Source organism: Polyodon spathula, chromosome 9 (genome assembly GCF_017654505.1).
Source record: "Polyodon spathula isolate WHYD16114869_AA chromosome 9, ASM1765450v1, whole genome shotgun sequence".
Classification (NCBI taxonomy): Eukaryota; Metazoa; Chordata; class Actinopteri; order Acipenseriformes; family Polyodontidae; genus Polyodon; species Polyodon spathula.
Window position 1 is genome coordinate 48267714 of NC_054542.1, and position 26408 is coordinate 48294121.

A 26408-nucleotide genomic window follows, 5' to 3' on the forward strand; every position below is an offset into this window, starting at 1 on the left:
AAAAGCAGGGAGCCTTTTCTCTCCCAATGCCTTATATTATAACAGCCTATATTGTGAGAAGACAACACTGTAATATTAAGGGCTTCTGCAGTGACCTACTTGCAGCTCTCTTGTTTGGGAAGATCTGAAGAACTAGAACCACGTCATACTTGCAGCTCTCTTATTTGGGAAGATCTGAAGAACTAGAACCACGTCATACTTGCAGCTCTCTTGTTTGGGAAGATCTGAAGAACTAGAACCACGTCATACTTGCAGCTCTCTTGTTTGGGAAGATCTGAAGAACTAGAACCACGTCATACTTGCAGCTCTCTTGTTTGGAAAGATCTGAAGAACTAGAACCACGTCATACTTGCAGCTCTCTTGTTTGGAAAGATCTGAAGAACTAAAACCACGTCAGTGCTCCGTGCCAGGATTTAATTCTCATCAACCCGAGGGTGACATTGATTGCTGTAGTGTTGCAGGATTTGTAATTTGTTTTAAATTATCTTGCAGCGCTTGATTAGAAACTCATCAAGACCCAGACAAGCTCTTACAAGCCACCTTTACTCACAAGAGCAGCTACGTGGTCCAGGTGTTTCCTGTTTCTGTTTGTGAGAGTGGCCAACAAGCTAGCTGATTGACTACAACCAGTTAATAAAAATGAGAGGCAGTGGGACCAACTGTTTTCAACTGGGAACTAATGGGGGAAACCAGAGGATCCTGGTTCTGATCTGATGTGACCTGAGGATCACTAAAAACCTTCGGGATGCTAAGTACCGTTAATCAGAGTTTAGTAACTATTCTATATGTGATCCAAAGCAAGTCATGTTTCTTTGTTTAACATCAGTGGTAAAGCATGATAACTATGGTAACAAATGGTACAGTATATAACCAGTGCAGGCACATACAGAGGACCCTCATAATCCCAGAACAAGCACAAGATTCGAGTGAAATGTGCGCTGAAACTTCTATAGGAGGCTAGAGAGTACAATACAATAAAGGTCTGCTGTAAATTGGTTCAAAATCAATGCAGTACTCATGTTCACATTGTAGAGTGTGACAGACTGACGTGTGGGTCAGTGAAATTGTGAACTGAAATGCGTCATTTAAAGTTTAGTAAACAAAGTTTTGGTGCACAATGAAGGTTGTTATCGTTTTCACCTGATATAGTGTGACAAATGGACGGACAGACAAGCAGACAGACAAACAGATGGACATGCTCAGTGCATAAGGGTTCCCATTGATGAATGAGGACCCTAAAAACAATAAGGATATAGCAGGACATCTTTGTAAAAGATATCTCCTAATAAAGTAGCAATAGTAATAGTGATGTCACAAGAAAACCATTCTAAAACTTTGAAATAATATTAATTCTGTGGCCTGCTTATTATTTGCAAAATTGCTAAATCTTAGACACAAGTTACCAATCCAAAGAGATTCTCAAAATTGTAATTTGCAGGATTTTTTATAATAAAAAAAAAAATATTAGAAACTGGACTAAAATCTGTAATAAACTGAACCAGTATATCAAATTTGTATCGTGCTTTCTATATTGTTCAGTCTCCCAAATACTTCTGACTTGGTTGGTTGTTCTCATGAACAATAGTGTCTGATGCCTGAGGGTCCCGAGTAAATTGAGAAGGTCAGATCTCTTTGGGTTTGAATGCATAGCCTTGGCCCACAGACCCTGCACAGTAGTCTTGCTGATTTAAACTCACTCATGAACATTTTCAAAATGTGTTCCTCATTTCTGTGAGTGTGTTAATGCGTAGTACATGATATGCCTGACCAAGTTAACTTGCTTGACTGGCACTAGAATCCAACTGGCAAAGAGCCTTGTGTATATATATATATATATATATATATATATATATATATATATATATATATATATATATATATATACTATTATATATATATATATATAATCTGACAACTAAAATCTTTTCCTCAGAAGCTTGAAAGCTTCTTCTGGCCAATAATTAATTAAAAAAAGACAAAAAACACATCTATTCCTTACCTATAGTCTGATTGACTGTTGTCGTAGAACAGTGTATTTTTTTCAATCCTCCGTAGTTTCTCATAGTTTCATATCACAGTTAATGATGGAGGGTTTAAAGTTACTGTGAACTTGCTGATGTAGTCAGAGTCATGTTAAGATGTCATGCGAGAGAACTGTCAGGAACCCCATGGAAATGTTAGTTGCTATTGTCAACTTGGGTGGCAGCTCCAGGATGTATTGTATGTCTGAGGGTACAACTATATTTATCATAACAATTGATCTTGAACAAGCCAGACTTCTGACTAGGTCAACAGATGCATTCTATGGAGAAGGATGAATGACATTAAATGAACAGAAAGGTCAGCGCTGCTGTATAAGTTTGAAAAACAATATGGCATGATGTCATCCCAATAGCATTCAAGCAGGTGTCGGCAGCACTAATCAAAAGCTAGTGTTCCAGTACTGACCTCTTGTTGGATGGACAGGGTCTTTTTGCCAACAGGAATCTAGCCTGTTTGACTCCCATGATTATCTGAGTATGAGGCGATTGCTAAAACGATGTGAGATATACTCACTACACTTCAGCTTCCAGCTCTGATTTCCAGCACATAGTTTCCTGATTGACGCTGCTTCAGAAGAGGAACAGCATAGCAGATGGCAAAGGTCTAGGGGAAGCGCACAGGGCTCCGAGAAGGAAGTGACACAATATCCCAGACACTATTTTTAAAAGAAAAAACAAACAGTGTAACATCTCAGGCTAGACTTTTGATGTCCATTTCTGCGTCATTGTTAAACTTCCTAATTTATAATAATGACTGTACAAAGATGTACAAAGGCATGTTTGTCACACAAATTACTAGGATAATCTTAAATAGACCTAGCACAGGAAGTTTATAACACTGACAGTGTATTCACTCAGTACAATAGTAAACTGTGATGGATGTTTAGCAGACTCTGTCTGTGTGTGTGGAATCCAGTTGCTTTGTCTCAAAAGGCATTGTATTATACCATTGAACTCTAGAGCAGAAGCAATTAGTGCTTCTTCCATGTCTTATATACAATACGGTATGACAAAAAGCATTATGTTTAGGAATGTTAATCTCATCTGAATAACATTCCTAATATAGACAATGGGTAGCAGCATATTAAAGATGTGTAGTTTTAGATATTTACGAAACAGTAGAGGCATTGACACCCTCTAATCATTTTAATGTTATACCCCTGAGTGGCATGCTATATTGTTTCTTACTGTTTAAAATGCTGTCATTTGAAACATCAAGATTCTTGGTTCATAGACCACACCCAGCTCTGAATCCAGTTGAAGAAGTTGCTGAAAAGAAGGCAGTTTTGAGCTGTTGAAACAGATCTGGTGATAAATGTGGCAAAAGATGTCCTTCAGACTTGTCATATGGGTCAAAATCAAATTGTAATGATATGTTACACTACTGTGTTGTCCAGGTGATTGTGTGTCTACATGTCTAAAACACTGTAATGCAAGCTGCAGGGCAGTCTGCCTAATGCTGGCATTATTAATAAGTTTACAGAAAAAGGTTTTCCTTAACATTCTAGACATATTGACTTAGATAATAGAATGCTAATGGATGGTCATCGGGCTATGCAGGCAGAAAGGTAGATTGGGGCACAGACAGGCAGGTGTAGTAGATAATAACAACATATCTTTACTATTGGTTTCTTCCAATAGACAACTATATTTGAATCTATACTCTTGATACTCAAGAAAGATGCCTTAAGGAACCGATGATTATCAAAAGAGATTCTCAAGGGGGTTCCAGAATTGGAATTTAAACTCGCCATTTTGACTTCTTTCAAAAGCTCAAAGTAGTAAACGAGGACTTGTTTGAAAGATTTGAAAGACCACTATCTCTCACCAGCTGGGCCGTCCCTTCTCCACAGTGACCCACCTATAATCTGTCCATCCTCATAGAACTGCATTGCTCTACCTCGATTCCCTTTGTCTCATTTCCTGGCTGCCACTGCCAGTTTTACTGGTCGAGTGTACTGGATCAGTCTCAATATCAGTTATAATCTCATCCACTGCATCGCTCCTGGACCGGCCAATTGAAATCAATGCAGGCAGTCCTTTCAAATGACGGATGATCTGGGAGTTTTGCCTTGGTGTTCACAACCTCAGGAATCCATACTGAACTAATAAGGTGGAGGGAACTGGTTTAGGGGGTGATGGCTGGTTGCTCTGGTTATGTGGTAAAAGGATGTTCTTAAGGGCTAAATGGGAATAGCACTTTCTCTTCTTGAGCTTTTAATTGTCTGTCTTCTTTATATCAAGTTAGGTGTAACTGGACCATGCAAGAAAAATGATGAAGCATGGTTAGTCGTGGCAATCAAACCTCCAGATCTTTTAACCTTTTGCAAACCCACTCGCAACCTCCGCCCCACAGACCTTAGACCGTTGTATGTCCTTCCTGCTCGCCTGCGCTCTATGGGCGACTGGGCCTCCTGTTGCTATGCCCCAAAACTGTGGAACTCTATTCCATTAGAGATCAGGGATTCAGCAACTTTGAGTGTTTTTAAATCTAGCTTAAAAACATACTTTTTTAGAAAGGCATTTTTATAATTCCTTTTCCTTGTTTCTGTTTTTGTTTTTGTTGTATTCATCTTTGTTCTTTGAAGCGCTTTGCGATGATTGCTTTTAAGGGCGCTATATAAAATAAAGTTTATTATTATTATTATTATTATTATTATTATTATTATTATTATTATTATTATTCATAACTTGTAGAACACAGTGACAACTTGTCTTTAGTTGGATAGGCTACATAAAAAAAAAAAAAAAACTGATCCTTACCCATAAATCCCCTAGTTCCCGCAGGGCTCCCCCATCACGTGACTAGGGTCCTATGACTGCTGTCCTATAGTAAGTATAGGGGCTGGAGCATTTATGCTCTATTTGCAGTTTACTTTATTGAGACAATATTACAGGGTTCAACATAGGCAAACATGTAACCAATACAGGGGCCTGAGTGAGATAATGATGAAATGGGATCTTCAACACAATGCCGTGAAAAAAACAAAAAGAATGACAAATATACTGCTGCTTACATGTCTGTCTTGAAAAACAAAGCGAATATCAAAGAGATTGTAAGATGATACTGTAAGCATTGGCTAACACAGCCTTTAATATTTCCATGCATATTTCCCATTAGGGAATGCAGCTTTAAAAATGCAAGGCATTTTACATTTTACATGGAAGGCAAAATACTTTTCATTTAAGTGACCTTGGAGTTTCTGTTATTGAGAATGAAGAATTCATCCAAGAATAAAGCAGGGAGCGGCTCCCACTGAAGCCACCACATGAGGAACTCTCCTGGACAAGTAGCACAGAGCAGCCTTGAGAAAGGAAAGCGGAGACGAGAGGGTTTGATCACATGCAGGATGCACGACTATATCCATTAGAATGGTGTTCTGGCAGGGGATGCCTATGGAAACTTCACCCCACACTGTGATTCATATCCCAATTTAAGAATTTTTTAAGAAGTTCAATTGCAATTGATGATAGGAACATTAGTTTAGATTCATCAACATATCATCTATGATGTGTAGCTAAAAATCCCTAAAAAGAATTGGTTGTTTTCTAGAAACAAAAACTTTTTCTGAAAATGTATTACGTCGTGTAGATGGTTTTCAGAAAACATATCATAATTATATAAATATAGATATGGTTTAATTGTCATATAAACATATAAAAACAATGATTGACTCTCCTGATTGTAGGAATTATAAATTTCCATCCACATAACTGTTTTAACTTTTCTTCCCTGGTAAAATGAATATTTAAATTAAGTACTTTAGAATAATATCTGGAAGTCCAAATTAATTGAATTTCAATTGAATAGTAGTTGCTATTACATTTGAATTAATTATGAATTTGTGTCTCTATTTTGTAGTTTTATAATACTCATGTCAACTCAGAGACAATGGTAGTTTTATATTCATTCTGAAATGCAGAGCATGCCTAGTTTTTGCAATTTCTCTCCATGAGCCCTAATCCTTAAAGAGAGGGAGAAAGGGAGGAAAAGAGAGAGAAAGAGGTAAAGAGGGATAGAGAGGGAGGGAGAGATGGAGAGGGACAGAAAGAGGGAGAGAGAGGGAGAGGGAGAAAGAAAGACATACCTGGCCAACCCCTTTGAAAGAGCACTATTTAATAGGCTCATTGCCTTTCAATCTAACCTTGTTCCCCCTCTCCAGGGATTCAAAGAGACTTGTCTGCTTGAAGACTACAGCCCTGCCTGGAACATTAGTAATGCGTCAGTTGTGTTTGGAAATCGATGTCGCTGTAACCAGGAGCGCAAACAAAAGGGAGCCACGGAGATGGTGCATTTTTAATGAGTCACTCTGATGGACCTTGCTCTGAAAAGGGGCTGAAAAGTCATTATCTCTTGGTCGTCGTGCTCCATATTATATTGAGACAGGGTGATAAGATGAAAGCTGATCTGCATGCGTGGCACAGGGGAAATTAGAAAATCTTGATGACATTTTTTTTTTGGGGGGGGCAGGGTGGTAGTACAAATGATTTTCAATTAATCTTTAGAATGATGTTATCTCTTCTTTTCTGCATCATTGGTAGTTTTTATAAACCTACAGTTTTTATTATTATTATTATTATTATTATTATTATTATTATTATTATTATTATTATTATTATTATTATATTTCTAAAAATGAAGGCTTTAAAGGACTTCTGTTAGAATGTGGTTTTGTTTTTAGCAGACCTTGTGTGATATTCTCAATCTAATAGCAAACTTGGGGGGGGGGGTTACTGGTGGAGCAGAGCACTTAGATCAAAAAGCAAACACAAGATACAGGAGAAAAACCAAGGGGATGGATTACACAGAATATATTAATTGGTTTACCTGATAAGCAGGGTTATTAAGGTCAGCTCTCCCCCATCCCCCAGGTATATGTGGTAGCAAAGGGGCTCAGTGCAATTTTCAGCTAGAATACACAGCAGTTCACAGCACCATTAGCTTGTCTCGTTTGTTGTTTTAATCCAGAAAGATTACCCATGGGTTCATGAAGTCTTTTATTCTTTTGAAAAACAATAATAAAGCCCTATACACACTGTTCCATGTCAGTCTGTTGTTACATACCTGAAGCGCTTAATTTTATTGTTTTAATACATGATGGTGGCATCCCTATATGTGGATACATCGGCCTCTGTACAGACATGCCCATGCATACTTCAATACAGACTTGCATATTCGCTTCTGAATGTCTCTGTGCACTCATGTGGAATTAGAAACAGCAAACCGCACACATGTATTGCTTTGTGTCTTAGATGCACTTGTCATAGGGCTTTATAGTATTTCAGATACTTTTGCAGACACAAAGTATTTACTTGTGCACCTTTTCTATTCTTCCTTTATGAGAAACAAACTAGCTTTAAACTCACAAGTGAAATGAGGTTCTTTGTCTCAATTTATCCCCAGTATTTTATTTTATCTTTTTTTTTAAATTTAGGATTTTTGTTGAGGAAGATGCAAAATATATATATATATATATATATATATATATATATATAGAACACAAACAGAACATATAAGTGCAATATTTAGAAATTGCAAAATAAACTAAAATTCAATGATAAACATTTTGACGAGAAATCATTTTTTGCGTTAAGTAAAGCGTTCAAAGCATTTTTTCTTCACTAACTGCTGCACAAAAATACTATTAAAAAAACAGGAAAATATTAGATCTATGAGGTGGTGGTAATATATACAGCCGTTAACAGATTAAAGTAGAACTCACAGCACACATGTATGGTCTTGTGTGTACCAATATTGATGCTTACAGTATTTCCAAGTTCAGGCATCAATGGCGTGCGAGCCACACAGTTTGTTGTGGCTGCTGAAAGGGCTCAGAACGTGGATTCATGTCAGTTGCTTTGCTCCTTGGTTGTGGGTTTGATTCGTCACCCTCTGATCCAGTTGTGAAGAAACTCCTCACTAATTAATAGAAGCAGCACGCCTGCTGTCAGAGCTGAGTGTGAAGCTATTTGCAGTTTGATGAAACCACTCGGGTCTTGTTAATTCAGTGTGATTGTGACGAGTCTCAGAAATGCAGCGCTGGAAAGATTTACTGATTGCCTCTTAAAGGCATTCAGATTTAAAATTCAACATTATTCCATTTCTACTGGCAAACAGACAGCGTTTTGTCACGCCTTGAGGTTTTGTTATTATTAAAGTTCAGGAAATGGCATTCAGGCCATGTTGACAGTAAATTCTAGAAGTATGCCACTTTACCATGTAAGGGCTATTCACCAGTTCTCTCAATTATGTTTACTGGGTAAGCTAAAAAGAGAAATAAGGATGGAACGAGCAGAGATTTTGGTGAATCAGGTGTTTTCAATAAAATTTGACTGCTATAATACTATTCATTTTTGTAATGGTCATCAAGCTAGCATTCCTTATTAAAAATAATATAACATCTAGTAATTTGCATTTTGCAAGTTTGTGATAAGGGTGTACAGAAATCCAAGATCTGAACTAAGAGCCGTTTGTTTGCTGTACAAAGATGTTTCTTTAAGGTATAAGCCTAGGACCTCCACTTCCTGTTACAACATGTTTTGCTTTTACCCAGCCCTGAGCTCTGCACTGTTTTGTCTGCTAAGCCCCAGAGACAATGTTTTGAGCAGTGCTATTTGAGTGTCAATGACCTTGTATTGTGAAGAAGCTCAAGACGAAATCATTGAAGTTGACAAGTTATTTATTTGCACAGGTGTTTATTTTTGTATTTATTTATTTTTTATAAATATTATAACATTTTGAGTTTGCAGTTTTGCAACAGACAGATGACTACAGGGTTTTGGTGACAAGTCTGGATGACTGAACTAACATTGATATGGTATCTCTTTTCCAAGTCTAATTTGAATTTTAATGTAATCTTTACTCTTGCTTCTGCTGATCCAGATACTGCATCTCAGTAATTTATTGTACTAATCTATGAATGACTGAATAAATGGATGGCTTAATTATTGTATACACACCAGGAGGTGCTTTATTTGGAATACGTTTTATTCTATTAGTGTAATCATATTCTCAAGATTCTAGGCTTTCACACATACTTTAAAATGTGAATTCTGAATTCAGACACCAGGTGTACCATTCCAAGCTCCATACCAACCCTCCCAGCACTTGTATATTTATAATGGGGTATCACTTTACATTAACTGCCTTTAAACACAGTGTATTTACACAGTAGTTACATACTGGGGTAAATACATGGGTACTTGCACATATGTTATTATGCATAGTTATAATATACTTAATGTGTACAGTACACAACTGTATCAGAAAAGGGTTAGGGTTAGGTTTAGGGTTGGAGGGGATTTGGGTTAGGTTTAGAGTTAGGGTTAGAGTTTAGGTTTAGAGTTAGGATTAGGGTTAGGGATAGGGTTAGGATTATATCATACAAAAAAAATGCATTAATTGCTTTGTAACAATGCATAATAACATTGTAATTATGTGTAAGTACACATGTATTTATTAAGTAACTACTATGCAACACACAGTAATTAGAGGCACTTCATGTAAAGTGTTACCTATAATAGATACAAGCTGAGTATATGAATAAGTACGATCCTGGGTAGGGGAATTTAGGCAGTACAGAGTAGAGTCAGCCTCTGTTGAAATGCATTCCAAACACCAGGGTTTACAACACCTGCTCTTCATCAAAAGGATGCCATGGACTGTGGTAGTAATGGCTCTTCCCAAAGTAACTTCCCAAAGGAGCCCCTAATGTTATGGGACTCGAGTTATCTCTACTAAGCCACCAACACCACTTCATAAACTGAAGCACCTGGTTTGGCTCGGAGGTCAACCCGTCCTGACCTTGCTTCTGAGAGTGGAGAAGCAATAATCCCACCCAGATCGATTTCCTGAAGACCCCATTGCATGAGTATGAGGAGGGCGTCTGTGTTTACATGTTACTTGAACTTATTTGAAGTAGTTGTGCCGTTGCTCTTCAACGTTGTCACACATGTTGCTGGAGACAGGGCGACTTGCATCTTGGGAATACATTTGCTTTATTAAAATAAATACAATAAATGACTTGAGGGTCAGAAACCAGCTGTTAAGATATTTCACAAGAAAAAAAATGACTGTATATTAGATACAACAACAAAAATCTGCATATGTGAGAAATAGTACCCAACCTGTGCTTTGAACTACTTTAATATTAATGAAGTACAGAAAAAGGGAATACATTAACACCAATAAACAGAAGCACTAAATATAACCCTAATTACGGTATTCCTGATTAAAAATAGCAATCAGCTCTTTCAAATCCTGCAGCAGGCTAATGCCTGTAGGAACAGCGTCTAGCTCACAAGCCCCCAGAAAGCTACTTCTTTAACAAGGGCCTGGAAGAGGCCGATGCTGAAAACCAGGATTGCTGAGCCTGCCCTGGATGGGGGAGCTCGGATCCACAGGGTCTGTTTATACTAACATGACTGTGTCTGTCTGCTTGTCTGATTTTCTGCTTTTCCGGAGAATCAATAACGGTGCCCAGTGAACCAGACTGGTGTCTGAGTAAAAACAAATCAATTGCTGCCAGGACGTTTCTCCCTCTCTTCAGTATTCTCTCTCTCACCTTGAGCGTCAGTTAACACCTCTGATTGGGTCACTGCTAGCCGAAGGAGGAGAAAAGGCTGGGTGGCAAGGTGAGGCTGAATGCATTCACTCCCTTCAGCCTGAAGTGGCACTGTCTTCCAGTGGCTTCCAGGAACTCTGAGCTACAGCTGGAAGAAACTACGGGTGCTATTCATTTATTCTCAGTGTATTGAGTTCATGCTTTGTTCCAGCATTAGTTATTTTAGGTATATCCTGCATACATCACAACGACATACTTTCAGTCTCTTATTTTAAGCAGATGCATAAGACAGGAAGCTTATGACTGACCAAGGAAAGTTGCATCTTATGTATAACAGAAGATCATTAAAACCTTCTAGCATTTTAAGCAAAAGACCTTTTATATTTTGCTTCACCAAAAAAGACCCCAAGAACTTAAGAAACAAATCTACTCTGCATATGTTTTGGTTTCTGTTTTAACGCTGTTGTAATAACATTTGTCTGCATTTCTTTTTTAACAATGTGGTAAAACAAAGTTATGGAGGAAAAAAAAAACTGTCAACACATTATTTCCAAAATACAATAAACCCAACTCTCATTATCCTCTACGAGTTGTTATTAAAATTCCATTCCTTACTTCCCAAATCCTGACATCAGCTTCAAAACTGAATGAACCAAAAGCCACAGGAAGGAGAACAAGTTTGTGTCTGCAGAGTCCCATGCACATACTGCAAAGCCAGAGTGGAAAAGGAATTGTTTCCATATCAGTCGTCTTATCCTTACCATAATAACAAAGCACCCTTGTGTTTATTAGTGACATCTGGGGCCCACTGTCTTAGGGGAAAGCTGTGGAGATTTGTGCAAGGCTCTGTAAGTAAGACAAACATATATGTGGCTTTGATAATAAGCTTTGCCCTTAACCTGACCCCTGTTTCAGTATTCTATAGATTTGATTCCCGTTTCCATCCAGGACAGAGGGATATAATGCACTTCTTAACACTGTAATAGCCTCTTTCCATTTCTTGTATCGGGTGAAAATATTGCAACAAAGGACACTATTGTGCTTGTTTGTGTGTGTGTGTGTGTGTGTGTGTTGTGTGTGTGTATTTTAAAATTATTATTATTAACTTGGCAGCCTAGACAGTTAACACCAGATAGACCATGGTGCTGCATTGACAAGTTATGACACTTACAGGAGGACAGTCAATTCTCGTTAATACGAATTTCAAAGGACCAGCGACAGATTTTGCATTATACCACTAATTCACATTACCATAGTAGCCTATCTGCCACATGTATACTATCCATTTTTATTTTTGTTAGTCAGTGGTGCAGAGCTAAATTGTGCACAATTACAAACCACCTGCATATTAATAGAACAGGTGTGTTTTCTATTACTATACAGATGTTCAGAATGAGTCTATTGCTCATAGGCTTTTAAGTGCACCCTGCTTTTAGGGAAAAATAAGTATTAGGCTGTTCATGGCCTGGAAAATGCCAGCAACAATTGTGACTGTTTAAAACATGCTTTCAAAAGTTCTTAACAAATAGATTTCAGTAACACTACCCCTATAGCTTGTGTAAATATGAGGTTTGTGTTGATGTGTCAGGATTATCACACAGTAGCAGTCAATCTAATACAATTACCATTGGAAAAGCACACATAGAGGAACGTAGTGCACACATGGTAAAGCACAGCAAAGCATGGTAAAGCATGTCAAGCACATTTAAACCAGTGATAAACTAAATGCATTGTATAACCACGAGAAAGGCAAGCTACAGCAACATTTACCGCAAAATGTTTGTTCACATATAATAATCTGAAGGGCTACCCAGTCTGGCGAAAGCTCCTGAGACCCCAGTTCGGTAGGGAGAGACTAAACAAAGATAGCAGATGTGCCGGGAGGAGTATGAGGCAGGTGTTAGATTAGAAGCAGAGCAGGTGATAAATACAACAGGGGAGAGAATGAAGTGTGACATCTCAATAAATGTGTAAGGAAAATCAGACAAAGACGAGACCAGGGAAGGAGAGAAGAAACAGAGTTCCGCAGACGACAAATAACGTAATAGTTCTGATAGATTGATTTTCCTTATAGATTCATTTTCCTTTGACAAAAATAAATTGGATGCATGTATCATTTTGCATTTGTTATACCGTACTTCTTGGAGAATGAAGGCTTCTGGGCATGAATATGCAACCCAACTCTTCAGTGACAATTTACCAGCATAGCAAGTGGCTCAGTCTACTGTTCAGAAACAATAGCACTGTATTACACTGGATGGGTTTCTTACTCTCACACTTCAGTATGATGTTATGCACTATTCTTTATGAGGTTGGAAATTAGCAGTAAATGAACATGAATAATACATTATGAGAAGCCCCCCAATAGAGTGTTGCTACTTTTGTATAGATTACAGCAACATGTATGTTATGTAAACATTTATATGTACATGCATCTGGAAAGGGATTTGATATTGCATATAAAATAAATTTACCTTCTACTACCATATAAACAAATTGATTTCTTACCTGAATGGCTAAATCTGAGCAGAGTCAAATTCAATATCTGTCTGGGTCAGCCTATGTCCCTTACTGATTTTGAATACTTGATGCATGTACTGATATAAATGAAGGTCAATCGACATGTTAAGTAAATTGTAAAATACATAATAATGTTGTAATTATGTGTAAGTACACATGTATTTACTAAGTAAATACTATGTAAATACACAGTAATTAGATACACTTAATGTAAAGTGTTACCTAATGAAAAGCATGTGCAACTAAGTAATAGGAACACTTCTTAAAATAGGTCAAAAATAAGTTAATCTTATCAAATAAGGCTAAGCGAATAAATGCCAAAACCTCTTGGAAACATTGAATAGATTTCATGAATACAAAACCTTATTAAACTGATAAAACAGGCTTTAAAGTTTTGTAAATGGCTCTTGATTTCAAAAGCAATCGCCCCTGTGCAGGGCTTGTGTATTTCGCTTCTTCTGAACAATGCAGCAACCCCACACAACGTGATGGTAGCTGGATTAAGTCCAGGATTTAAACTTGTGACCCTCTGGCTCAGGGGCCAATGTGCTGCCCGCTGGGCCTCAAACAAACTCTTGTGGTCCTAAGCATTTGTAACTGAAAAGCCTGTGGAGAGAATTCCTCAAAGCAATCTGCTTTTTCTTGGGAGGAGGAACCTGTGAATTTTCTGACAGAAGTGGCTGCAACAGCGACAGCATCATCATCAGAGCTCCTGGGGTGTCAGCTGTTCAGTCTAGCATGGGGGGGAGGGGGGGGGGGGGCTTTCAATCATCCCTGGTTAGAGCCAACGCTAAATCCCATTACCTTCAGGTATTCTACTCCTCAAGCAAGACTGAACACAGGAATTGCCAAGAGAGGCTCTAATCATTTTCCTTTGCATTACAACTTGTGATGTGCGCTCTGCAGTCTGGTGTTGATTGGAGACAGAGGGGTTGGGGTGGGGGATTATTACAGAAACACAAAGCAAATAGGATCCACAGCAACTTGTCAGACAGCTGTGACAGATCCAAGTTGTCGAGACCGCAATGGAAACTGTGAGTGTGCATTAAGATAGACGTATGCTACCCTTCAATAGCAACTGGGACACTGAATTAAATGAAAGTGCATGCTACTGACATAGATAATAGTTATGACATAATTTCGATTTAATCCATGTCCATTTGTCCCAGTACGATCCTAATGCTAGTTGGAGTGCAGTGTATAGGATAGCTTCCAGTAAGGTGGGTTATTCATCACAGAGAGAGTTTTTCTACTGTATTATACTGACTGATGTTAATGAGGGGATCTGTAAATCACCCCTAGGAGAAAACATTAGCAGGGTTAATAAAATGGCTAAGGCTTGTCACTATAAATGGATTCTTTATGTATAGATGTTTCCTAGCCTCTTTTCCTTTAAGGCCAGGTCTGCAGTTGTGGTATGAATCAGTAAAGCTGTGGCTTCTACTGTATTTCCAGCCAGGGGTTTTCTGGGCTCAGGCAGATGCTGCAGCAGCTTATCAGTGTTCAAAACACTGCTCCAGGTGTACCTGGAAGATCACTGTAATTGTTATTGAGCTTGTAATGGTTTTAGTGTGCAGGAATACACATGCATTTTCAGATATATATCTGGTAGTGTGTACCTAACTCTCTTGTGCAGTTGCCAGGAGAGTTTTGAAATGTAGTTGCTTCTCCTGCAGAAGTTCCCCTTGCTGGTAGGTGTGCAATATGAGAAATAATGAAAGAGTAAACACTTGAGGGAGGGCTTGCTACAGTAGCTGAGGGAGCAGCCGTGGTTTCACAATACCTTTGCTTTGCTTTACTACACTTTCACAAATCTATATACTGTAAAAGGTTACATCAAAACAAAATAGGATTAACTAAGCTTCATCATATTATAATGAGGGCTTCTGATTTTCAGTTTTAACTGATATAAAACGCTCCCGATACAAACAAAATGAAATTGGTGTATATACAATAAAAACACTGGAAATGGTTACTCAAATTCATGCTGACTTGACCCTTTTCCTTGTGACAAAAATAAATAAAAAAATTCCCAGTGCAGTTGGGCCCTTTTTCCTGACCTGTATCTCACACTGATTCGTTCTGAAAACTTTAAACCCACCCCAACTACTGAGTGGCAGCAAATTCGTACATTTCTATGGAGGATTGTGACACGCTTGCGAGATTTCAAACAAAATTACAATTAGAAACAGGGCATTGATCTTGCTCGTGAGATTTAAAGCTATAATACAATTCGAGAAGAAGTATTTACATGCTTGTAGAATTTAAAATAGAATTGCAAATTGTGGCGAAATGTAAAAAAATGCCTAAACACACAAACACCACAGCAGGATATGCCCGTGACACTGGATGTGGATGAAAGCAAAGGAAAGAAGATACAATTGAAGTGTACAAGTACTGTCGAGTTACTGTACATATTGTGACAGAAACAAATTTGGAAAGTAACTGAAAACAATAATTTCATACAGTATATAAAAAGGGAACGCGATTTACATAAAACTAGAAAATAGCTAAAATTAAGTACCGAAGAAAAGAAATAATAAAAAACTAAAAACAGAAGCCCTAATTATAATCCAGTATTTTCTTAGTATTTTTCCCCAGTAAAGATAATTAAGGACAATCAATTCAGACAGGGTGTGAACAGGATGGCTTTGCAGGGGTGACGTCAGACCAGAAATACAGACTCCAAACAATGAGGAATGGCGGTGAACCTGTGACGCTACGGCGTCCTGAGTTTTATTAAACAATAATAACAAACAAAAAGATTTAAACAAAACACACAAAACAAAGGGCGCACCAAACAAACAGACAGACAAAACAAACGTGGAGGAACCCAACAAACAAGTACTACACACACAACCCTAATTGAGTGAAAACATGCAGCTTTAATGCAGCTGTACCAAGACTCGATTGCAAATCAATCATTCAATTGGAGTCTCGCTACAACTGCCCGTGAATTAATAAAAGTGCAATTCCCTGTGCTCACATATTATTTTACCTGCACGTGAAGTGCTGTGGAATCCTAGTGCTTAAATACAAACATACATTTTAAACACTTGTGCTCGTAACCCATATTTATATCCTGTGTATTTTATACATAAACACCAACATTAAACACACTACATACAACATGAAACACAGGAAACATAAAGGGGTGGGACACTCTGCCACACAGGGATAAAATCCAATAAAATTGTATTGATGTTTGATTTTAAACTTTCATTTGTATCTAATGACTGATCAATGAAGTCATTAGTTTCCCTGAATACACCAGCTATTATATATTTTCTTGGCTGAAGACATAATTTTTTTAACCAGACCTCAAGCCATTAAGTCCTGGGATCAGTTAGATGCCCTTCTCTGTACTTTCCGAAGAAGCTTTTGCACCTCAGAAGGGATTTGCTGTACCATTACAGTCCAGAAGGGCAGTATCTCAGCATGAGCAATCTCACATCATTTTGATTTGAAATGTCAAGTAACCTGTACATTTTATAAACTACGATTTATGTCTGTTGTAGATTCCCCTCTATTATGGCATATACTGTGAGTGCAGTTTGCCACCACTAGCTCTAGAGACAGCAGTGATCGCACAGTTAAGCTACTTTCGATGCAGTTAATCAGCTGTTTGTTATGTGGCCAGACATAACCAGCATTTAAAGGAAGCTGTGTTCTAACAGCACATTATTCTAGTCTTGTTAATAAAGAACCCTAGGACCTGCTTTTGTAGAAATTGGACTGTGCTGATTTTTTTTCCTTCAAATCAGAGGGAAACAGAAAAAAAAAAAAAAAAACTTTTAGATGAGTCATAAAACAACAATAACGCAAGCGTCTGGGTGAATTTGTCACAATACAATTTCTCAATTAAACTGACCTCCAAGAGGCTGAGTGTATGTAAATCCACCTGGGATCTCTGTTGAGAAGCAGGGCCAGACTGGCTGTGTGTTCAAGCACAATTGTTAGCCAGGCCTCGTGCCCCTCTCCGGGGACAGGTCCTGCTTTAAATTTCATGAAAGAAAAGAAACTCGCCAAGCAGCAAGCACCACAAATGAGGCCCAAGAGAATCCAAAACCAATTTGTTGCCAACACAAAAAAGTGCAAATGGAGCCGCAATGGGGACGAGGGAGGAAGACATTGAGCTGAATATTGATGTAAAGGGACAGGGGTGGCGCTCAGAGGTTTTCATTCACTGGAAGGATTAGGAGGAGAGCTGGAAGACGACAGTTCACTGCCCACAGTATGTTTAACCAAATTCATTACCAGGCCATTCTCTGTGAGCGAGAACAGAATCGGTATTATAGGAGAACGACATGCCAGGGAAAACTAGCTCGATTCGTTTTGTGCTAAAATAAAATATTTAATTATTTTAAAAAATCCTTTAGAATTTTCTTTAAAAAATGAAGCATTAGTGTTGACATTTTCCAATACCCGCAGTTTGTTAATAGTTTTCTACAACCCAATTTGTACAGATTTTTTTTAACTTGTGAGGAAGAAACTCAAGAAAGTGCAGCCTTTTTAACACTAATTTAAAAAAATGAAATTGCATCAACAAATGTTATTTTTGGGAATTAATGCAAGGCAAGGCTGATTTCAGGGTCTTAATTATTTTTAGGAATACATGCATGAACTTGTAATTATCTCTAACTCTTTAATTGTCATTAGTTACGGATCCTGAGTGACTAGCCTTGTAAAGGCACACCTGTGTGGAGCAATGGCCAGGGACTGTTTTACCTCAGCACGCTAGAGTTATAGGTAACAGATGAACTGGAGCAGACACCTGCAGGACTGGACTCCAGGGGCTGGTGGCTTACCAATATCCGGTGTCAAGCTTCTGGATGTAAAGAAGTCATTGGCTCGTCGTTTCTATGTTGGGTGGGTGCATATGTGTATTAATAGCAAGCTCTGAGGATTTTAAAATATAAAGCTTCTTTGATATGCTCTAGATAATCTGAGGCTTGGTGAAATGAGGCTTACCTAATAACAGTAGGCATCTGGTTTGGACAGGCTTGGATGACAGGCTTCACAGCTCAAGATAAAAACACCTGGAAATACATGTTGGGATTTAAAGCTGTTTGTATTTGGGAGGAGGGTTAATTGTGTGCTGCATATCTCAATGTCCTCAATGGAAACCTTGCTTGGAAACAGCACAATTCTATTGATTAAGGTACAAGACAATGGGTAATGGTTGGAATTACTACAAAGTCTCTTCTGGCTACTTCGAAGTCCACATTGTACTCTTATTCGACAACAGGCTTCTATTACACATCACTATTTAATAGGACTTTGCAAACAAATCTTCAAGTAGGTTCATCTGGCCATATGCATACATTAGCCGAACATCATTCTAGTTGTATGGGCTACTAAGCACCTCCCGACTCCCGCCAAGTACAGTAGGTCTGCAGCAACCATTCGTATGGATTATCAGTTCTGCAGGTAAGTCCCTGCACATTGATCTATTAACAGAAAGTCTTAAAATCCCTGACCTCTAATGCTCCCCCACCCCCTATTTTATTTGCATGGTTCTCAAACAGACTGAGATAATCTTTCAGTGTAAAATTTAACATGATTGTGGTGCACTGCAGCTGTAAGTCATTAATAAAAACACAATGTACTATTACAAAATCAAGCAAAGCGGTGGTTCTGGCAAGAAACTCACTTTAACCTTAGATCAAATCAAGCAAACAGCAAGCACATTTTAGACACTTCCACTAGCAGATCACATCGTCAATTGAATAGCTGCTATCTTATTTGTCCTTCGATAAACAATGCGTTCAATGATCGGCAAGGAAACCATTTATACCTTTCTCAATCCTTTAGGTCCCTGCTGAGCGTTAGAGTTCAAGCCCTCCTCCACAGCCTCCACCTGCTTTTGGCTTTGCCTAATGGGAGAGGGCAGCTGTTCTGCACCCCTGCCCAGGGCTGCCCTACAGCCAGCCTCTCCACTTATCTGCCAGCTAGTTTATGGGCAGGGGTACTTTGAAAAGCTAAAGAATGTTGTGTAAAATATGTACAATGTCGTAGTATTGTCTAGTCTGTGTTTAATAAATAATCTATGGCATGCTTTTCCTGACTGAATGAATGGTCCCTTACCTGCGAGTAGCTGACCAGTTCCAGTAAGGGTTATAACATCCAAGATAAAGCCTTGACCTATTGCACTTAAGTTAGGAGGATTTGTGGTCCAGTGGTTAAAGAAACAGGTTTGTAATCAGTAGGTACTCAGTTCAAATCCCAGCTTAGTGACAGAATCATTGTGTGACCCCGAGCAAGTCACTTAACCTCCTTGTGCTCCGTCTTTCCAGTGAGACATTGTTGTAAGTGACTCTACAGCTAATGCATAGTTCACACACCCTAAGCTCATATCTTGGAAAGCACTTTGTGATGGTGGTCCAATATGAAAGGTGCTATATAAAGATTATTATTACACTATGTAACACAATTTTTGTTACTGGCTAGTAAGTGTTATTTCCTAATTGCTTATGCCTCAAAAGTATAGAAAATGGCTATTATTCCCCACAAACTTTACTTTTGTGACCAGGACAGTGATATTTCAAAATATCACTATTTCCAATGGGAAAACGGGCACTGTAAATACAGTGTAATCGTAAATCTCGAAAAACTACTCACTTCTAAATCTTTTGTAGTCATTTTTATATTACTTTAGTATAAATACATGTTAATTTGGATTCATATGTTGTTTTTTCTGACTTTATGTGAACGAAAAGACACACATTTGCCCGTTTTCCCATTGGAAATAGTGATATTTTGAAATATCACTGTCCTGGTTACAAAAGCAAAGTTTGTGGGGAATAATAGCCATTTTATATACTTTTGAGGCATAAGCAATTAGGAAATAACACTTACTACCCAGGAACAAAAAAAATAAAATAATAATTGTTACACAGTGTTATTACTTAATTATCTGCTTAATTGTCTTTTCATTTGGAAAATAATCCTCTATCTTTAACAACATGTTCTGATTATCAAACAAAAAGCATAGCCATTTCATTCCTGCCAAAGGGCACCTATAAGAATGAGCAGGGCACCTATAAGAACCCGCAGGGTGACTGATCTGTAAGCATCCCCTCTGTTTTCATTAAAATCACTGTATCCGGTATATTAAGCTGTCAACGTGTATCTCAATCGCTTCCTTTTCTGTCACTCATGACTTCTGAAAAACATCTTTTGTGACCCAGAGGTATTGAAAACAAGCTAACCCCCCCAGTGATATGTAGATCCTACAATTCATCTGGCAACGTGTAGAACAGGTCTAATTCTTCCAGCTAAGCCTCAACCTGCTGAAACATTACTCTGATATGCAGTACAATGGTGGTAACAAAGTTGTTCATGCCAGGCCATTGTGAGCTAGTGGCAGGGAAGCAAATCAATGAAGCCACAGGGACAATAATGGCTGCAGTTTAAACAGGCTGCAAAGATTTGCAAGACACAGACAAAGGCGGACCCTGAACTGAAAAGGGGGCCCCATAAGGAATTCCACTGGCTCCGTTATACCCTTGAAACAATCCTCACTTACAGAGCGGATTTGCATCTGTAATAGAGTTCAGGCTCTGTTTGTGAAAGACTTTCATTGGGCCTGACCCTGTCGTAGAGTCTCACGTTGACACTCAGTGTCTTACTACTGCCCTGTCGTTACTACTACTGACAGCAGTATCATGGGAAAATGCACTAAATTAAAGGAGGTGTTGGGAGGGCCAGGTATACAAATTAAAGGCAGCCACAGTGGTATTTAGCAGAAGAAATGATTTGGGAGTACAATGGAACCTACTGCTGTTATTTACTGCTAACAAGCTTCTCAAGAAAGCAAATGTGACAATTTAACCATGTGTAAAAAAAAGAAACAAAGGTGTGCCTTGAATGGTCTTATGTTGTTTACTGTCCTTGTTGAAAAGGAGAGAATGAGACATATTTTTTAATTTTTTTTTTTATTATAAGTCCACTGAATATGACACTGCAAATGGACACTGAAGATTGTGATATTCCATATTTGTGATGTATCATGTATTAGGTTAAAAACAGGTTTCTTACATTTCAGAAATAATAATAAAAAAAAATTAACAAGAATGGTCAGCGTTGTAATTGCGTTTTGCACACCTCAGCTGTCTTCATACAAGAGGTTAGTTTTTGAAAGGTTTGTACTGTAGGAAGGTATTTTATTCTTGGAAATTCAAGGCACTGCATGTATTCTAGAATATTGTGGAATTCCTATCTAAGCCTAAAGATTAGAAGGATACCTTCTAGAATGTGGTTAATTAAAGTCAGATTGAAGTAAGAGGCTGGGATGAAAGGGTACACTTCCTATCCATAATCACACTATTATGTCACTTTCAGTGGGATGCTTCTACTCAGGAAACCCAGGCACAAGTTCACACAGATAGTGTGTCTGCCACTAAACTGGATTTATAAGCCAGGATGATTTGTTTTTCTAACCACTTAAAATGATTTCATTCATCATAAAAAACAAATGTGAGTGAAGAGATTGTATCCCCTACGCAGGACAATAAGTGAAAGAGACCCACATGGACCGTTTTTTTATAGCTCTGGTACACAAACGATCCTATTTGAATCTTATGAACAGTGTCTGTATATTTAATATACCCCACATCTTCTGCAGACAATGGGCTAGGAAAATTCAAAGGTGAATGATGGCACACAACACTTATTACAGTATAAGTTTCAACATTCAGTACATTGGGACTACGTTTCAAAATAAGCTAAATGCATTCAAGTAATGACTTTGGTGGTTTCCAATACCTCTACCCCAAAGCTTTTTTTTAGAAGGTGTCACAAGAAAATGAGGAAGCAGGTCTTTCTAATTGTCGTGGGGGTCATTCATTTCCTTATCCTGCATAGGACTGACTGTGTAACTGTTTTCTGCAATTAGCGTGTAGAACTATTTCCACAACAGTGAGAGCTTTCTAACTTTGAACTGCCAATACACTTCAACCCTGCCTTGGTAGGCATACCCAATGACTGGCCTCTTGTGATGACTGCCAAGAAAAGCAGCAGTGAAGACACCTGCCCACTGGGGTAAAGCTCCAAGAATCATTGCACGTTGGCGGCCAAAGTGCTATCATCTGTAAATGATTTTGGTACACAACCAAAGTGGTCTGGAAGTGAAATATCAACCATGAGGTGAAAATGTTAATTTCCCATTAACAATCCAAGAGCCAGCAGGGCCCTCTAACCATTATTTTAACGACTGGCTGTAGCTTAAGTTTCTCAGTTTTGAAACCCATAGAATGAAAGAAATTTATCCTGTCTGCTCGGAATCAGGCATGTGTTTCCTATTCAACTTGTTCTTTATCCAGTCAAAGAGAAGATTAACATAAAAGACTAGGTAGACCGTTTTTTAAAATGCAGCACACGGCCTTGGGGCGAGGGAGAACAGGTTGCTCCTGGATTACCTCATTTATTCTTATTTAAATTGTATTTACTTTCCTAAGTGCGTATCAGAATGAAGCAATGCCGGGCGCGCCAAGGTCCTTGTTAATCGTGCCAAGGTCATATAAATCCCTGCCGATCTGGAGACTCTCACAATTGAGTTTCCCCTGGCAGCTAGGAGCCTGCATTGGGTTGTATTTTATAGAGTTATGTGCAGGTGATTTGTCAGGTCCACTGATCCAGTGTAAGCCATAAGAAAGAAAGAAGTGACCAAAAAAAAATATATCAGTGAAAAGGTTATTTTTTATTATGGTACTGGATCTGCTCCAAAACTTTACAAATATATAAAAAGGACAAATTGGAAGCAAGCAGATATGCATTTAAAGAAAGGGTGCACACACGTTATTCTGATGAGCAGATTCCTTTTAATGAGGTAGTGATGACAATTTAAACCAATGAGGACTGGAGCTGGAACGCATTTCCTGAAGCAGAGAATTCCACGCCACGGATACACTGCCAATATACTCTAAGGTTGGAATGGTTCAAACATAACGTTTCAAATGTTGGGAACGATTAGAGGCAGTTGGGCCCATCCATTGCAAACACACTCAGGGCAGTATCTAATTGTTTCTTCAGTGACCCTAATATTTCAGCTGCTGCAATATTATATGTTCTACACATGAATTATTCCCTGCTTACATTTTGTATTATTAGTTGCCCCTTGTAACCCTGTCTTAAATGTGAATGTGTTTCAGCTATAATTATCAAGTGCTCTTTGAAGCACAGGTCTGCTTCCTGACCTTTGTTACCATATGAGGTACATAGATGTGGAATAACAGTTTCTGGCATCACACCCTTCTGCTGAATACAGGGTTAACATTACAGACCAATAGGGCTGTTTGAAGATCTGTGACAGATTTGAATTGCAGAGCGTGTTACGGCACTTCTGTTAATCAAACTCGTATTGAAACATTTAAAGCAATAGTGCATGTGCTCATACTCATTTCCTGTATTGTTTGCCCTGTAGTTCCACAATATATTCATTGCTTTTTTCCCCTTTTTTTTCCTGTATTTTTTAAGCTGATTTGTTTATACCTAAATGCAATCTAACTGTATAAAATATTACCAACTCTTCAAATTTATTTTACAGTTTCCGTAATTCCTCATGATAGATACAATATTGTAAATGTGACAAATCTGGCTCTAGTGAGTGCATTATAAAATGCCACCAATTTCATTTATTTTATATCTTTAAGAAAGTTTATCTGTTGCAGTAAGAAGCATGCTGTATTACATGTAACGCTATGCGCACCCAGCTGCAATCACTGCCACCTCCTGGACTAATGCACTCAATATGTTGGACTGTTTGACTGAGGCTGATCCTCCCCCTACAAAGATGTCCAGCAGCTATGATGTAAACAAAGCTAACACAATTGGAAAGCTGCAAATTAAGTCTTAATTTCTCCACAGAAAGAGAGTTTGCATTTGTTCACATTGAAACCTCCTACCTACTGTCCCTTTCTGGTAATTATCAACCTTTTCAGAAAGTAAAACAAAATGACCACCGTTGACAATTGCAGACGGATAAACACACAATTAGTGTATCTGATGGCTTTACATGAAACACCATGCTACAATTGCTGCTATATAGGTTTATAACCCCCAGCATAACCTTAGAAGTTGAAGTTCTATTTAGAAACACACTCACTACAACTCCAACAGTACTGTAAATAGCTTCAAATTACATTATAATGTTTTTTTTTTAAGTTGTGGTTGTTGGTTTGTTGTTCCAATACTGAGTTTTAATAGTGTTATCATGTAGTTTTTAACTAGTGTTCAATTAAAGAGTACTGTAATTTAGTTTCAAAAGTCATTTTAACATTATTGGTCAGGCCAGCAGAGCCAAATGGGAACATGTGCTGAATGACGTGCAGCAGGAGAATAGTGCTGTATTCAGTTACACAACACTGCACCGATGTCCTACAGTAGGCATTCGTCTGAGAAAAGACCGAATATACTTTTGACTATTTTTGTAAGTTTTGTCCAGTTGTTCAGCTTGAATTTTGGTGTCTGCTCAAATTTATATCAGAGCTTTAGTTTCTCGCACTGTCCATGAAATTATGGTTACCAGATCTGCAGAGTGAAAAATCTGGTGAATTTATTGCAGGATAACAATTCATTATTTTCTTTATATTGTCATCTCAAAACATGTTAAATGTACAAAAAGCCAGATTTAAAAAAGAGATCAGCTATTAATATTACCATTTAATCATGATAAACACATAATCAGAATAATGAAAAAAATAATCCAAAAGATTGTTTATTTTATTTTTTACGCTAACACAACCTAATATAAATTACTCTGGTATTATTTTGCTGAGCACGCCGATGCAGTTTTGTACTTAAAGCAAAACAAAACAAAAGGGATTCAAGCTCACAGGGACGATTTAACAATTGTACTGTTTCCAGCTGGGACAGAAAATTAAGCCTGTTTTTGCTCTACTTGTTTCCTCGGAATATGAACTAAACAACATGCAAAATGCTTACTTCTGAGTCAGGTTACCTTGTAAAGTTTGTTTCCTATGCACAAAAGAACCTAGTTCAGCAGTTGTTCACATTGAGGTTTAGTATGTGAACCAGACACCAAAAGGACCGATACCACATCTTCAGGTGGACTACGGTTAGTTTCCAAACTGGACTTTGTTGTTCACACCAAATGTACCGAACAGTACCCAGTGCAAACGAAACCCTTTAAATGGACCCAGTGTGAACACAAGGCTGCCACAGGCTTACAAAACTATAATCAGACTGGTATTCGTCAGTATGATGTGGAAAGGATGAGTCTCTTCTCTGACGGTATTTCAACACATATGGCAAAAAATCATACGTACCAGGATTATCCAGTTCCTTTGAAATGGACTCCCATTTTTTGACTTCTGTATCTTTATAATTGTGATGACCTTTGTCATAAAGCTCTGGATATTTTTTCAAAGGCAGGTATTATTGTTTCCTCCGTCATTCTGGTACTGCTTCACCCTGCTGGACCATGTGCATTGAAGCTGTTCTCTGATTGCTCAGTGCCCTAGTTGACATGCAACAAATCACAAGAAATAGGATTAAATCCTATTTATTTCGCATCGCTCCAAAGCAGTGTCGTCTGTAGTGTGAAAGATACATATGCAAAGTGTAGGTTCTATTCATTTTGTTGCATCGCTGTTCAGTTTTGCATCCCACATCGCATCTACTGGGTAGCAGCCTTTAGTCTTATTACACAAAATATTACAAAACATTAGTTTCATTGTTTTTCAGTGCAGCTGTAAAGCTTTTTAAAATGCTGGAAGTTTTTGATAGCTCTGATGCAGTAGCACTTAATAATTTGTAGAATTATTTTTGCAATAGTTTAGTGAGTGATTAACTGAGACTTACGAAGAATGCCTCTTACCTTCAACCTCCATATAAATGCAACTCCAAGGGAATTTTGCCACGTGGACAAAAAAGTGTTGAAATAAATCACCTTTTTGTCAAAGAATAATGATTGTAATGTAGTGCTATTTGATTAAATCATAATGTGCTTCTTAATGAACCTAGCCCTGTTTCATTATTCACTTTATGTTATCAATGCTAAATATAGCAATGTAATAGATTCTACATTATAACAACTGGCAGCAATCAGAAAAAAAAAGTCAGATTAAAGCCAGGTATATTTTTAACTGCACCAGAAACCAATCTGCCTGTGCAGCCAAGAGTACTCTGCATTTACCTGGCTTCAGTCAAAAGTAGATTGGAAAATGTTTTTGGCTAATACAACTGTCAGTTGTTTGTGCTGTTAAATTAATTAAGTGTATTTTTTACTGAAATCCCACAACATAGATTGAGAACAGAAATC